The sequence below is a fragment of the Ursus americanus genome, chromosome 37, assembly GCF_024610735.1.
Source record: "Ursus americanus isolate L20-20 chromosome 37, mUrsAme1.1.p, whole genome shotgun sequence".
Taxonomy (NCBI): Eukaryota; Metazoa; Chordata; class Mammalia; order Carnivora; family Ursidae; genus Ursus; species Ursus americanus.
In genome coordinates, this window is record NC_142163.1 from 2,638,631 (window position 1) to 2,650,746 (window position 12,116).

A 12,116-nucleotide genomic window follows, 5' to 3' on the forward strand; every position below is an offset into this window, starting at 1 on the left:
GCTGCATGCTGTGCTGCCAACTGTATCAGGCCCTACACAGCCAGGCCGCGGACCCAGGGCCATGCGCCCACACCCACGTTTCCTTACCTCCCTGTCTCTCCCATCTGTGTGTCCCCCACCCTCTCCCTCTCTGCGCTCTGCCTTCCCTCTGTGTCCCTTCCTCCCTGTATGGCTGTCTCTGTCTCTCTTGTGCTTTCCCTCCTGCTGCCTCTAACCCCTTTCCCTCCCTCTCTCGCTGATCCCTACGGGCCCTCCCTTTGCCCTGTGGGTGTGCAGCCAGGCTCCAAGGGAGCTGAGCGGCCCCTTTGTGGGCGCAGAAGGCCCCTCAAGGGCACAGGCCTGCAGGCTAACATTTAAGCAAACACAGCCGTGAGAGCGCGACCGAGCACATCTGGACACCCAAAGCAGTCACTGCCTGCCGGCCACAGACACAGGCCAGGGTTGAGGGTGGAAGGGAGCGCAGGCAGTCCTTTGGCCTTGTGCTGCCGGGCGCAGACCCTCTCGGAGGCACTGGAAGCCAAGGCACCTGCTGGTATTGAGCAGCTGTGATGAAAGAGCAGGAGCTGAGTGGGTTGGGAGGGCAGCAGGGCCTGGTGGTTCTACACGTGCCCTGTTTCGGGCCCTTCCTCTCACCGGGAAGGGCTGGGCTGCTCCTGGCTCTCCTTCCGTAGCGCTGAAGGCGAGGCTCCTTGACCCAAGGCAGATCCTGAATCACCCCCAGATATCAGCCGTGATGGGTGACCAGGACAAAGATGTGCTCAGCTACATGACCGACTTGGAGGTCAGCCCTGGGAGTGGGAGGCGGGGGTAGGACCACTGGGAGTGGAATTTGGGCAGGAGAGGGCCCGGCAGTATTGTTCAGCGGGACATGCAGGGAGCATCTCGGGACCCGTGGAGGACAAGTCCCATTCCCCTCGTCTTTCTTTGGCGGGGTAGGTGGAGGAACCGGGCCGTCCCAAGGACCACAGCAGGTTGATGTTTTTCTTTGGGAACAACCCCTACTTCCAGAACAAAGTGATCCTTAAGGAGTATCACCTTAGCATTGCCGGTAGGAGTGGGCTAGAGCTTCGAGGGTGCCGGGGGCGGGCCGGCGGGGGCAGGTGGGCACTCGGGAGGGGCAGGGGGTGTGCAGGGACACAAGGTGGGGGCGGGAGCCGGCACAGGATGGAGAGAGGCTGAGAGGAGAGCGGGAGAGAGGGCGACAGGGTGTGGGTCCTAGACAGTGCAGAGCCTCCCCTGAATTTTCCCTTCCTGCAGGGTACAGGGCGACTCGGTCCACTCCGGTGCAGTGGTTCTGGGATGATGAACGTGGAGCTCCCAGCCGAAGACTCGACACCACCAGCCTTACCTTCTTCAAGTGGTTGTGCGACCCCAGCTGCCCAGGGTCTAACAAGATCGCCGAGGTGGGGCCGCTGAGGCCTGCTTTAGCCTTGGTGATGGCAATGGGGGCAGCCTGGGAATGGGGCCTGGGCCCCGTGCTCACCTGGGCGGTTTCCCCTACCAGATCATCATCGAGGACCTGTGGCCCAATCCCCTGCGGTACTACCTGCGGCAGGGAGGCAGCCGAAGGCAATGAGCAGAGAGGAGGACCTGTCGGTGAGTGGCCGGGTCACTGCTTCCTGAAATATGTGTGGGAAGTGCCAGGGCACTGTCGGGTTTGGGGACCAGTTTGGAAACTGAGGCTCAGAGGACCCTGGGAGCAGGGACCCTGGCGAGGGAACTCAGGGCACACACCCAGGGCAGGGTGTCCACTGGGGCAAGTTCATCCGGTGAGCCAGGTGTGAGCCAGAAAGTCTCAGGTCGTTCGGGGGAAGCAAGGCTCCTCCACCTCATTTCTCTGAACACTCACCCATGGCCGTCCGCCGGGTCCTCAGTTCTCCACCTAGCTTTTCAGGTGGGGACAGTCTGCCAAATTTTGGGAGTGGGGCTGCCTTGTCCCGAGACGCTCCGACGTCCCTCCGTGTTACTGACCACCCCGTGGCCTCCCACAGCCACACGGCCATTCTTGGCAATGGTACTAGGCCATCTGGAGGAGGGTGGTGAAGCCCTAGAGGAGGAGGAAGCGGGATCCCACAAGGACAGGGCCCTCGGTCACCGCCGCCTTAGCGATCCTCGGCATGAGGCAGTGTCACGAACACCTCCCTTGTGCGTCCGTGTGTCGTGTGTTTGTGTGTGTGTGTCGCGGGCACGGCAGCTGTGCGGACGTGGACACCGCAGAGCATCAGAGTTGGACCGACGAGAAGCAGTGGAGGAGGCGTCCAGCGTTGTGAGAGACGGGTGGACGAGTCTACGTGGTGCTCTGCCCGCACAGGACAGACGTGGGGGAACAGATCTTCAGGGCCAGCTCTAGAGAGTGTCCAGCACCCAGATCGCCAGGGATGGCGGGCGAGTCATAAACAAGTTAAGAAGCCCTATGTGTCTGTGCGTGGATGTGTATGGGGGACCCAGCACACGGCCAGTAGGAGATCAGCCCTGGCCTGTGGGATTCCGTGTGTGCGGGGGATGTAAGGCACGGGGGCAGGGCAGGGCAGGGCTTGTTTGTGGAGAGACCACCGCTCTTGCTCGGCAGGTCAGGGAGGAGGACGGGAAAGGGCACACCTCTCTACATGGGAGCCCTGTTCTTCAGGGCAGGGGAAGGGCCGTGCCGAGCGGGGCACTCGTGGCCCGGTGGCTCTGCTACCGCCCCGTTCACCCCGCTTGGAGAGCTTCTCCCTGTACCCTTGCTCCTGGAAGCGTGCCCCGCATTGCTGTGATGCCGTCCCGTGCATGCTTCCTCTAGTCAGGATCACCGCAAAACCACATGTCCCTGGAGGACTACGGAGGAGGCGTTTCCTCAGGGTCCCTCACGGTCCCTCCAGACCCACGTCCTGTCCCTCTGCACCACCCACCCACAGGCGACAGCTCCAAGAACGTGTGAGGGAAATCCGGTGTGAGTTGTGGGCACTGCGGCTGTGTGAGCGGGCTGTGTGTAACGGAGCATGTATGACCAGGTCTGCATGCAGGTGTGTGTGTGTTTGTGTTGTGTGTGTGTTCATGTGGGCGGGCACGTGCGGCCAGCCGACCATGCCTCTGAGCCGGACCACGTGTGCTTGTGTAGTGTGTGTGTTTGCATGTGCACTTGTGTGTGGGAGTGTGTGCTTGTGTGTGTGCAGGGACCACGTGAGCTAATCCGTATTGCGTGTGTGTGTCTGCATACGCCCGTATGTGTGTATGTGTGTGGCCAAGTGTGTGTGCCTGGGTGCCAGAGACTGTGTGTGCTTGCCTGTGTTGTGCATGAGTGTGTGTCTCTCCCGTGGGCACGTACGTGTGTGTTGTGGCACATTTACATGCAGGCGTACCGGACGGTGTCTGTTGGTGTGTGTTTCCTGAGTGTGTGTTTGCACAGGCACGGGTGTGTGTGTTGGCTCGGCCAGGTGCACAAGCCTCTGTTGGGGTACCAGTGTGTGTTGCGTGTGTGTGTTTCCACATGCACGTATTTGTGAGTTTCCATTTGGTTACCGAGATCCGCTCACCTGTATGGATAGTCCATGTGTGTATAGGGTCTGTGTGTCTTTGTAGGCGCACCTTGGCTGGTGATTTTCTGTGGGGCTACTCACCTATGGCTCTGTGCCAGAAACCATGAGTGCGCGTTGGCGTGTAAGTGTGCTTGATTCTGCATGGTTGTCAGCTGCTCGTCTGTGTGTTTGCGAGCCGACGGGGGAGTGTGTGGGCACGCGCGAGTGTGCGTGTATGCATACCCACCTGTGTGTGCCTCTGGTTGGGGACCGTGTGTGTAAGGTGTGTTTCTCATTTTACACAAGCACATGTGCATGTATAGGGGTGCTGGAGGGTGCATACCCCTGTGCCTGCCCACGTCTGTGCCAGTGTGTGTTTTGTCTCTGTGTGTTTTTGCATACATGGATACATGTGTGTGTGTGTGTGTTTGCCTGTGTGTCTCTGTCAGCCTGATGGTGCAGGGATAATTGTGAATGCTTCTGTGCAGAAGACCATGTATGTTCGTTGTGTGTGTTCTCCTGCGTGCGTGCGTGTGTGTGTGTGTGTGTGTGTATGTTTGCGTGGCTCGAGGGTCAGCTGTGCATGGTTGTGAGGCCGAGAGCTTTGGTGAGAGCTTCCACGTGCTCTAAAACAAACATGCTTTCATGCGTGTTTGCAGGGCCACGGAGCATGCCTGTGTGTGGAGACCTTGTGGGGGTGGTATCAGCACATGCTTGCGGCACTGGGTTTGTGTGTGTGTGTGTCTGTGTGGGTGGGTGTGTGGGTGCGTGTTTGAGTGGCCAAGTGTCATTCATTGATTGTGGAGCGTGTGTGTTTTTGTTTGTGTGTGTCCTCTGGTGTGTGTGTGTGTGTGTGTGTGTGTGTGCCATTGTCTATGCCTGTAAGTAAAGACCATGGGTGTTGGTGTGTTTGTTGTGTATGTGTGTGTTGTCGGGACGACGTTTGTGAGTTTGATAGGGCGGGTCCAAGTGTGGATGTCTCTGCTAGAGCCCTTGTGTGAGTGCTGTGTGTGTGTGTGTGTGTATGTCTGTTTGCGCAGCCAACAGTGCATGCCTGCGTGCAGGTCCACGTGTGTGCGTGTGGTGTGATTTGCATGTGTGCATGTGCGTATGCGAGTGTGTGTGTGTCTATGCGACAATCTTCATGCCAGTGTGCCAGATAACGTGTCTGTGCGTGTTGTGTGTCCCGTGTGTTTGCATGGACATGTGTGTATGTGTGTGTGCTGTGTGTGTGTGTGCAGCCACCTCATGCCTGTGGGCCGGAGACCGTGTATAGGTGTGTGAGTTGCCGGTCTGCGTGGGTCCACATGGGCACCTCTGTGTGTCTGCGTGCAGCCATCTCCATGCCAGAGAGACGGAATCCGTGTCCATGTGTGTCTTGTGCATGCTTGCATGAGCACACGTGAGTGCTCGTGTCTCCCAGTTTGCAGCAAACGCATGAGAGGGGTGTGTGTGTGGCCACCTTGCATGCCTGTGTGTCAAGAGTGTGTGTCTGTGTGTGTTGCATGTTCAAGTGTCTGCATGAGCACACGCATGTCCCAGTGGGGTTGTAGGCCCTGTTTGGTGAAGGAGAGGGACCTCGAGGTTTCTAGCTCTGCTGACTAAGGAGAAAGGGGCCACTGGCAGAGTGCAGCCACGTCCCTCCTGACACACAGCCGTCGTGGGCATTCCTTGGGTATTCAGGGGTGTGTCTGCCCCTGGATGCAACACGCAGAGGGGCCAAGGGAAGCAGGGAGGGGTGGGAGCTGGCGGGCGTGTGTCAGGCGACCTCCCATCTGTGCTGCTGGCACGGCTGGTCCCAGCTGTGGGAAACACTTTGAGGTTTCCGCATGTGCTACAGAGGGGCTAAGAACTTGTGCCCCGATTTGCGCTGTCGGCCAGGGGTCCCAAAGAGTAAGTAAGTCCCCACGGCAGTACGTTACTGCAGAGGAAAGGGTCCTGAGGGGAGTATTCCTCCTGGCCGAAGGGCCGTCCTGGTGTCCGATGAGCTCCAGGTTGGGGCAGTCATCTCTGCCTCCTGCGGACCAGGTGGAGAAGAGGGAAGGGAGAGGAGGTGGACCCTCAAGGCCCGTGTTCCCTGCCTCACTGAGGGCCACCTAGCTTGCTGCTCCTGAGCCCACAGGGGCTTCCCAAATCAACACCTCTCACCACCCCTGAGCTCACCCCCACCACCAGCATGCCCCCAAGGACGCACTCCCCCAGGTGACTTTCCCCACTACCTCTGCCACAACTGGACCTTGCAGCGTGGTCCCAGCTCTGTCTTCCTGTTGCCCATCAATGGTCCCTGTGTGAGACTCCCAGCAGCCCCTGGGCTGTCATGCTGACAGCTCAGCCTGTTTGGACTCTTGGCCTCACGTCCTTGGGGAACTCTGTTCCTTCCTGCCTGTCGGAGCAGCTAGCGGTAGGTAGGGGAGGGTTTTGGCCTTCGGGCTCAGGAAACCCTGCTGAGCCCATGGTCCCTGCCCGGAACAGCACTAGGTGGCACCACTGTGCGGCAGTGTTGGGGATCTGAAGCCCGATGCACCCCTCAGGAACAGCTTAGGGTGTTGGAGAGCCGCAATGCCGTGGGCACACGGAGCTTCCCTTGAGCCACTGGAAAGGCTGTTCCCTCAGACATGTCTTCCCAGCTCCTTGACTCTTAAGCTGCAGGGCAGCCTGGCAGCTCCCACAGTCCGGTCCCTAGGAATTCTTATGTCCGCAGGGTGGAGATGAAGTCCCATGGACCCTTCTGGTCTCAGGGGATCGGCCAGCATGCCTCAGGCCCCAGAAGTCCCCAGAAAGGGCCAGCCCACCATGCCTGTTTTCCCTGGAAACTTCTGGGCTTCCTCTGGGCTTTCGGGAAGGACCTCCCTGCTCTAAAGGGGAGAGGAAAGGCTGGATGGTAGCTACGTGCCCTGTGCCACCAGAGCAAGGCGCCGTGCTGCCTCGGCCACGTGGAAGTCCTGCCTGCCGTGGAATGAGGTGGGGCGATTGGACGCATGCATAAGCTGCCAGGGAGTAAGTCTTACGTTGCCACGCCATCCCCAGGGCATGGCTCGTGCGGCACTTTGCCGGCTCCGAGGACTAAGGGGGTGTGGAGGAAGGCCCGATCTTTCAGTCATGCCTGCAGAGACTGGCTTGCATTGGCACCAAACCAACTGCCCCAAGCCTACTGTGCTGGCTTACAAGCACACTCTGGGTGTCCTCTCATCACGACTGCGAGCCCGCCGCGGGGCCGTGGTGGCCCGGCCTGATATTCCGCTCACGGTCTGACCCGGGTGGCCTGGACGGGCCAAGGCTAGGAAGGGTACGTTCTCTTCTGCAGGCCAGGTGAGCCGGGAACCCATTCCCATGGCATTCGCGGTGTTGGCAGAATGCAACGCAAGACGTTCTGTGTCTAGCAGGAAAGGCACGTGCATTCCTGCTACGTGTGTCCTGGGTGCCGTCCTCAGCTCCTTGCCGCCTGGCCTCCCTAACAGCAGACAGAGAGGTGGCTCCAGGCCAGCAGATGGCATCACCTGCCACCCTCTTAACAGGGTTCACCCAGACATCCTCTTCAGGGTCCCCTTTGCTCTATGCTCGTGGCTCCTCTAAGGGTCAGTTCGTCTGTCCTCCAGGGCAAACACACTGCGTGTCTGCTTGCGTGGTTGTTGGGTGAGTGTGCTGCTGTGGGTACCCCGCTTGGGACCTTTTCCAGGGTCACCTGACTGGGTGCCAGTCACAGAGGGGGACAGGGCTTTTATGTCCAGGGAAAAGAGCTGCTCAGAGAGGCGTCTGCATCTTCCATCCTGAAGTCCTTCTCCCCTAGAGACCGTGTGGCCAGTGAGGGGCCAGAGAAAGAGCACCTGAACCCAAAGACTTAGAGGAAGACGGAGAGGAGAGCAAGAAGAAAGCACAGGCACGCAGATGGAACCAGCACTCTTTGTCACTCTTCTCCTGAGTAGCAAAGGACATGGGCTGGGACAAACTGTGGCCACACTTTTCCCCCCACCCCGGGCTGGCAGAGAGCATCGGGGCACCTGTGTCCTGGAATTGCCCTAGATTCTCCGGGGCATGGGCTGACGCTTTCCACACACACTGGTCCAGGGCTCCCGGGTGTGTATACAGCGTCCTGAGTCCTAGAGGAGTGTATTCGGGAAGGCGAGGGACAGCCTGGCATTGCTGGGTTCAAATACCAGGCGGAGGGCGCTCCGGGAGGAAGCGGCGGGAGGGGTGAAGGTGGAGGTGTGTCCTGGGAGCGCGGTAGGCGGGGCGCCCCGGCTGGCTCCCTGATTGGTGCCTGCAGGGCGAGGGGCGAGGCCCTGGCTGACCACGCCCACCGGCCGTTAACTGACTGGAAGAGGGGTTCTCCCTTGTCCTGGGCTAGCTCAGGACTCAGTCCCACCAAGGCCGCAGACGTGATAGAGCGTCATCCTTGGGCGTCACAGCATGCCCTCTATCCCTTGTGCGCGTGTGTTCACCAGCCCGCAGCCTCTGGGAGGACGCTGCCTCCCGCAGACCGCTAGGGGCGCCAGAGCTCCACCTGCCCGACTGTTTGCGGGAGTCGCGTGCTCTCACCTCCAGTTCCTTCCCTCCGCTGCTGGCTCTGCTCCCTCGCGACCAGGACCACATGGAGAGCTCGGCGGGCTCCGGGGAAGGCGGCGCTGCCCTGCCGTCCGGGAGCACCTTGGTCCTGGAAGGGGGCCGTGAGGCATCGGGGCCCCTCGCCCAGGCAGGTGCCTGGGGAGAGGCGGGGCCGCTGCAGGCCCTAGGTGCCGGGGGGATGGGCACAGAGGCTGTGGTGGGTGCGGAGGCCCAGCAGGGCAGAGAGCAGGCCGGCCCGGGGGACGAGTTGCTGCTGGTGGTGGAGGATATCATGGCGGTGGTGGAGGTCGTGGCGGTGGAAGACCAGGAGGCGGTGCAAGCACAGCAGGACGAGCAACTGCCGCAGCTGCAGCAGGGGGAGTCAGGGCTGGGTCCCGAGATAGCCGGCGCCCCACTTGCGGCGCTGGAGATGGTTCAGTTTGCGCTCAGCTCTGTGGATGCCCAAGCTACCAGGGCCTACTTGCGGCTCAAGCGCAGGATGAATCAGAAGCGGAGTTCTCACCTGGCTCGAAGAAGGGCCATCATCCAGCGCATCCCCGGCTTCTGGGCCCAGGCCGTATCCTTCCTCCCTCTGGGCTTGGGTTTGTCTGCGGTGGACGACCACTGGCAGGAGGGGAGGAGCAGAGGCTCCGCCAGGGGTAGGAGCGCTGGGGAGAAGGATCCCTGGCCCCTCCCCAACCCCCGTGGGAGTGGGTCCCCCGCCCCTATAAGGCACAGTACAGGACTGTGGGCCTTGAAGGTGGGGGGAAGGCAGGGGCTGAGGCTTGTATAGACCACGTCTGAGCAGAAGCTGCGGGCAAATGCTCTGGGACTGCAGGGAGCGCTCCCAACACTCTCCAGGTGTCATGGAGCACGTGTCCGCACCCTGCATGCCTAGTGTAGTTCCACCCTTGGCTCGGAGCAGGTCCTGGAAGGAAACGTCCTGCCGGCTGCGTGGGGCATGCCCATTGAGAGGCAGGCCGCCCCCTTCCCTGTCCTTCAGAGCCTGTGTCCTTTTCCAAAGAGTTCAGTGCCCACCCACAGCTGCGTCCTCATGCGGCTTCCAGAGTCACTCAGCAGGCCGCCACGCTTCCCCGGACACGGCAACCCAGACACGCTGCATGCTGTGCTGCCAACTGTATCAGGCCCTACACAGCCAGGCCGCGGACCCAGGGCCATGCGCCCACACCCACGTTTCCTTACCTCCCTGTCTCTCCCATCTGTGTGTCCCCCACCCTCTCCCTCTCTGCGCTCTGCCTTCCCTCTGTGTCCCTTCCTCCCTGTATGGCTGTCTCTGTCTCTCTTGTGCTTTCCCTCCTGCTGCCTCTAACCCCTTTCCCTCCCTCTCTCGCTGATCCCTACGGGCCCTCCCTTTGCCCTGTGGGTGTGCAGCCAGGCTCCAAGGGAGCTGAGCGGCCCCTTTGTGGGCGCAGAAGGCCCCTCAAGGGCACAGGCCTGCAGGCTAACATTTAAGCAAACACAGCCGTGAGAGCACGACCGAGCACATCTGGACACCCAAAGCAGTCACTGCCTGCCGGCCACAGACACAGGCCAGGGTTGAGGGTGGAAGGGAGCGCAGGCAGTCCTTTGGCCTTGTGCTGCCGGGCGCAGACCCTCTCGGAGGCACTGGAAGCCAAGGCACCTGCTGGTATTGAGCAGCTGTGATGAAAGAGCAGGAGCTGAGTGGGTTGGGAGGGCAGCAGGGCCTGGTGGTTCTACACGTGCCCTGTTTCGGGCCCTTCCTCTCACCGGGAAGGGCTGGGCTGCTCCTGGCTCTCCTTCCGTAGCGCTGAAGGCGAGGCTCCTTGACCCAAGGCAGATCCTGAATCACCCCCAGATATCAGCCGTGATGGGTGACCAGGACAAAGATGTGCTCAGCTACATGACCGACTTGGAGGTCAGCCCTGGGAGTGGGAGGCGGGGGTAGGACCACTGGGAGTGGAATTTGGGCAGGAGAGGGCCCGGCAGTATTGTTCAGCGGGACATGCAGGGAGCATCTCGGGACCCGTGGAGGACAAGTCCCATTCCCCTCGTCTTTCTTTGGCGGGGTAGGTGGAGGAACCGGGCCGTCCCAAGGACCACAGCAGGTTGATGTTTTTCTTTGGGAACAACCCCTACTTCCAGAACAAAGTGATCCTTAAGGAGTATCACCTTAGCATTGCCGGTAGGAGTGGGCTAGAGCTTCGAGGGTGCCGGGGGCGGGCCGGCGGGGGCAGGTGGGCACTCGGGAGGGGCAGGGGGTGTGCAGGGACACAAGGTGGGGGCGGGAGCCGGCACAGGATGGAGAGAGGCTGAGAGGAGAGCGGGAGAGAGGGCGACAGGGTGTGGGTCCTAGACAGTGCAGAGCCTCCCCTGAATTTTCCCTTCCTGCAGGGTACAGGGCGACTCGGTCCACTCCGGTGCAGTGGTTCTGGGATGATGAACGTGGAGCTCCCAGCCGAAGACTCGACTCCACCAGCCTTACCTTCTTCAAGTGGTTGTGCGACCCCAGCTGCCCAGGGTCTAACAAGATCGCCGAGGTGGGGCCGCTGAGGCCTGCTTTAGCCTTGGTGATGGCAATGGGGGCAGCCTGGGAATGGGGCCTGGGCCCCGTGCTCACCTGGGCGGTTTCCCCTACCAGATCATCATCGAGGACCTGTGGCCCAATCCCCTGCGGTACTACCTGCGGCAGGGAGGCAGCCGAAGGCAATGAGCAGAGAGGAGGACCTGTCGGTGAGTGGCCGGGTCACTGCTTCCTGAAATATGTGTGGGAAGTGCCAGGGCACTGTCGGGTTTGGGGACCAGTTTGGAAACTGAGGCTCAGAGGACCCTGGGAGCAGGGACCCTGGCGAGGGAACTCAGGGCACACACCCAGGGCAGGGTGTCCACTGGGGCAAGTTCATCCGGTGAGCCAGGTGTGAGCCAGAAAGTCTCAGGTCGTTCGGGGGAAGCAAGGCTCCTCCACCTCATTTCTCTGAACACTCACCCATGGCCGTCCGCCGGGTCCTCAGTTCTCCACCTAGCTTTTCAGGTGGGGACAGTCTGCCAAATTTTGGGAGTGGGGCTGCCTTGTCCCGAGACGCTCCGACGTCCCTCCGTGTTACTGACCACCCCGTGGCCTCCCACAGCCACACGGCCATTCTTGGCAATGGTACTAGGCCATCTGGAGGAGGGTGGTGAAGCCCTAGAGGAGGAGGAAGCGGGATCCCACAAGGACAGGGCCCTCGGTCACCGCCGCCTTAGCGATCCTCGGCATGAGGCAGTGTCACGAACACCTCCCTTGTGCGTCCGTGTGTCGTGTGTTTGTGTGTGTGTGTCGCGGGCACGGCAGCTGTGCGGACGTGGACACCGCAGAGCATCAGAGTTGGACCGACGAGAAGCAGTGGAGGAGGCGTCCAGCGTTGTGAGAGACGGGTGGACGAGTCTACGTGGTGCTCTGCCTGCACAGGACAGACGTGGGGGAACAGATCTTCAGGGCCAGCTCTAGAGAGTGTCCAGCACCCAGATCGCCAGGGATGGCGGGCGAGTCATAAACAAGTTAAGAAGCCCTATGTGTCTGTGCGTGGATGTATATGGGGGACCCAGCACACGGCCAGTAGGAGATCAGCCCTGGCCTGTGGGATTCCGTGTGTGCGGGGGATGTAAGGCACGGGGGCAGGGCAGGGCAGGGCTTGTTTGTGGAGAGACCACCGCTCTTGCTCGGCAGGTCAGGGAGGAGGACGGGAAAGGGCACACCTCTCTACATGGGAGCCCTGTTCTTCAGGGCAGGGGAAGGGCCGTGCCGAGCGGGGCACTCGTGGCCCGGTGGCTCTGCTACCGCCCCGTTCACCCCGCTTGGAGAGCTTCTCCCTGTACCCTTGCTCCTGGAAGCGTGCCCCGCATTGCTGTGATGCCGTCCCGTGCATGCTTCCTCTAGTCAGGATCACCGCAAAACCACATGTCCCTGGAGGACTACGGAGGAGGCGTTTCCTCAGGGTCCCTCACGGTCCCTCCAGACCCACGTCCTGTCCCTCTGCACCACCCACCCACAGGCGACAGCTCCAAGAACGTGTGAGGGAAATCCGGTGTGAGTTGTGGGCACTGCGGCTGTGTGAGCGGGCT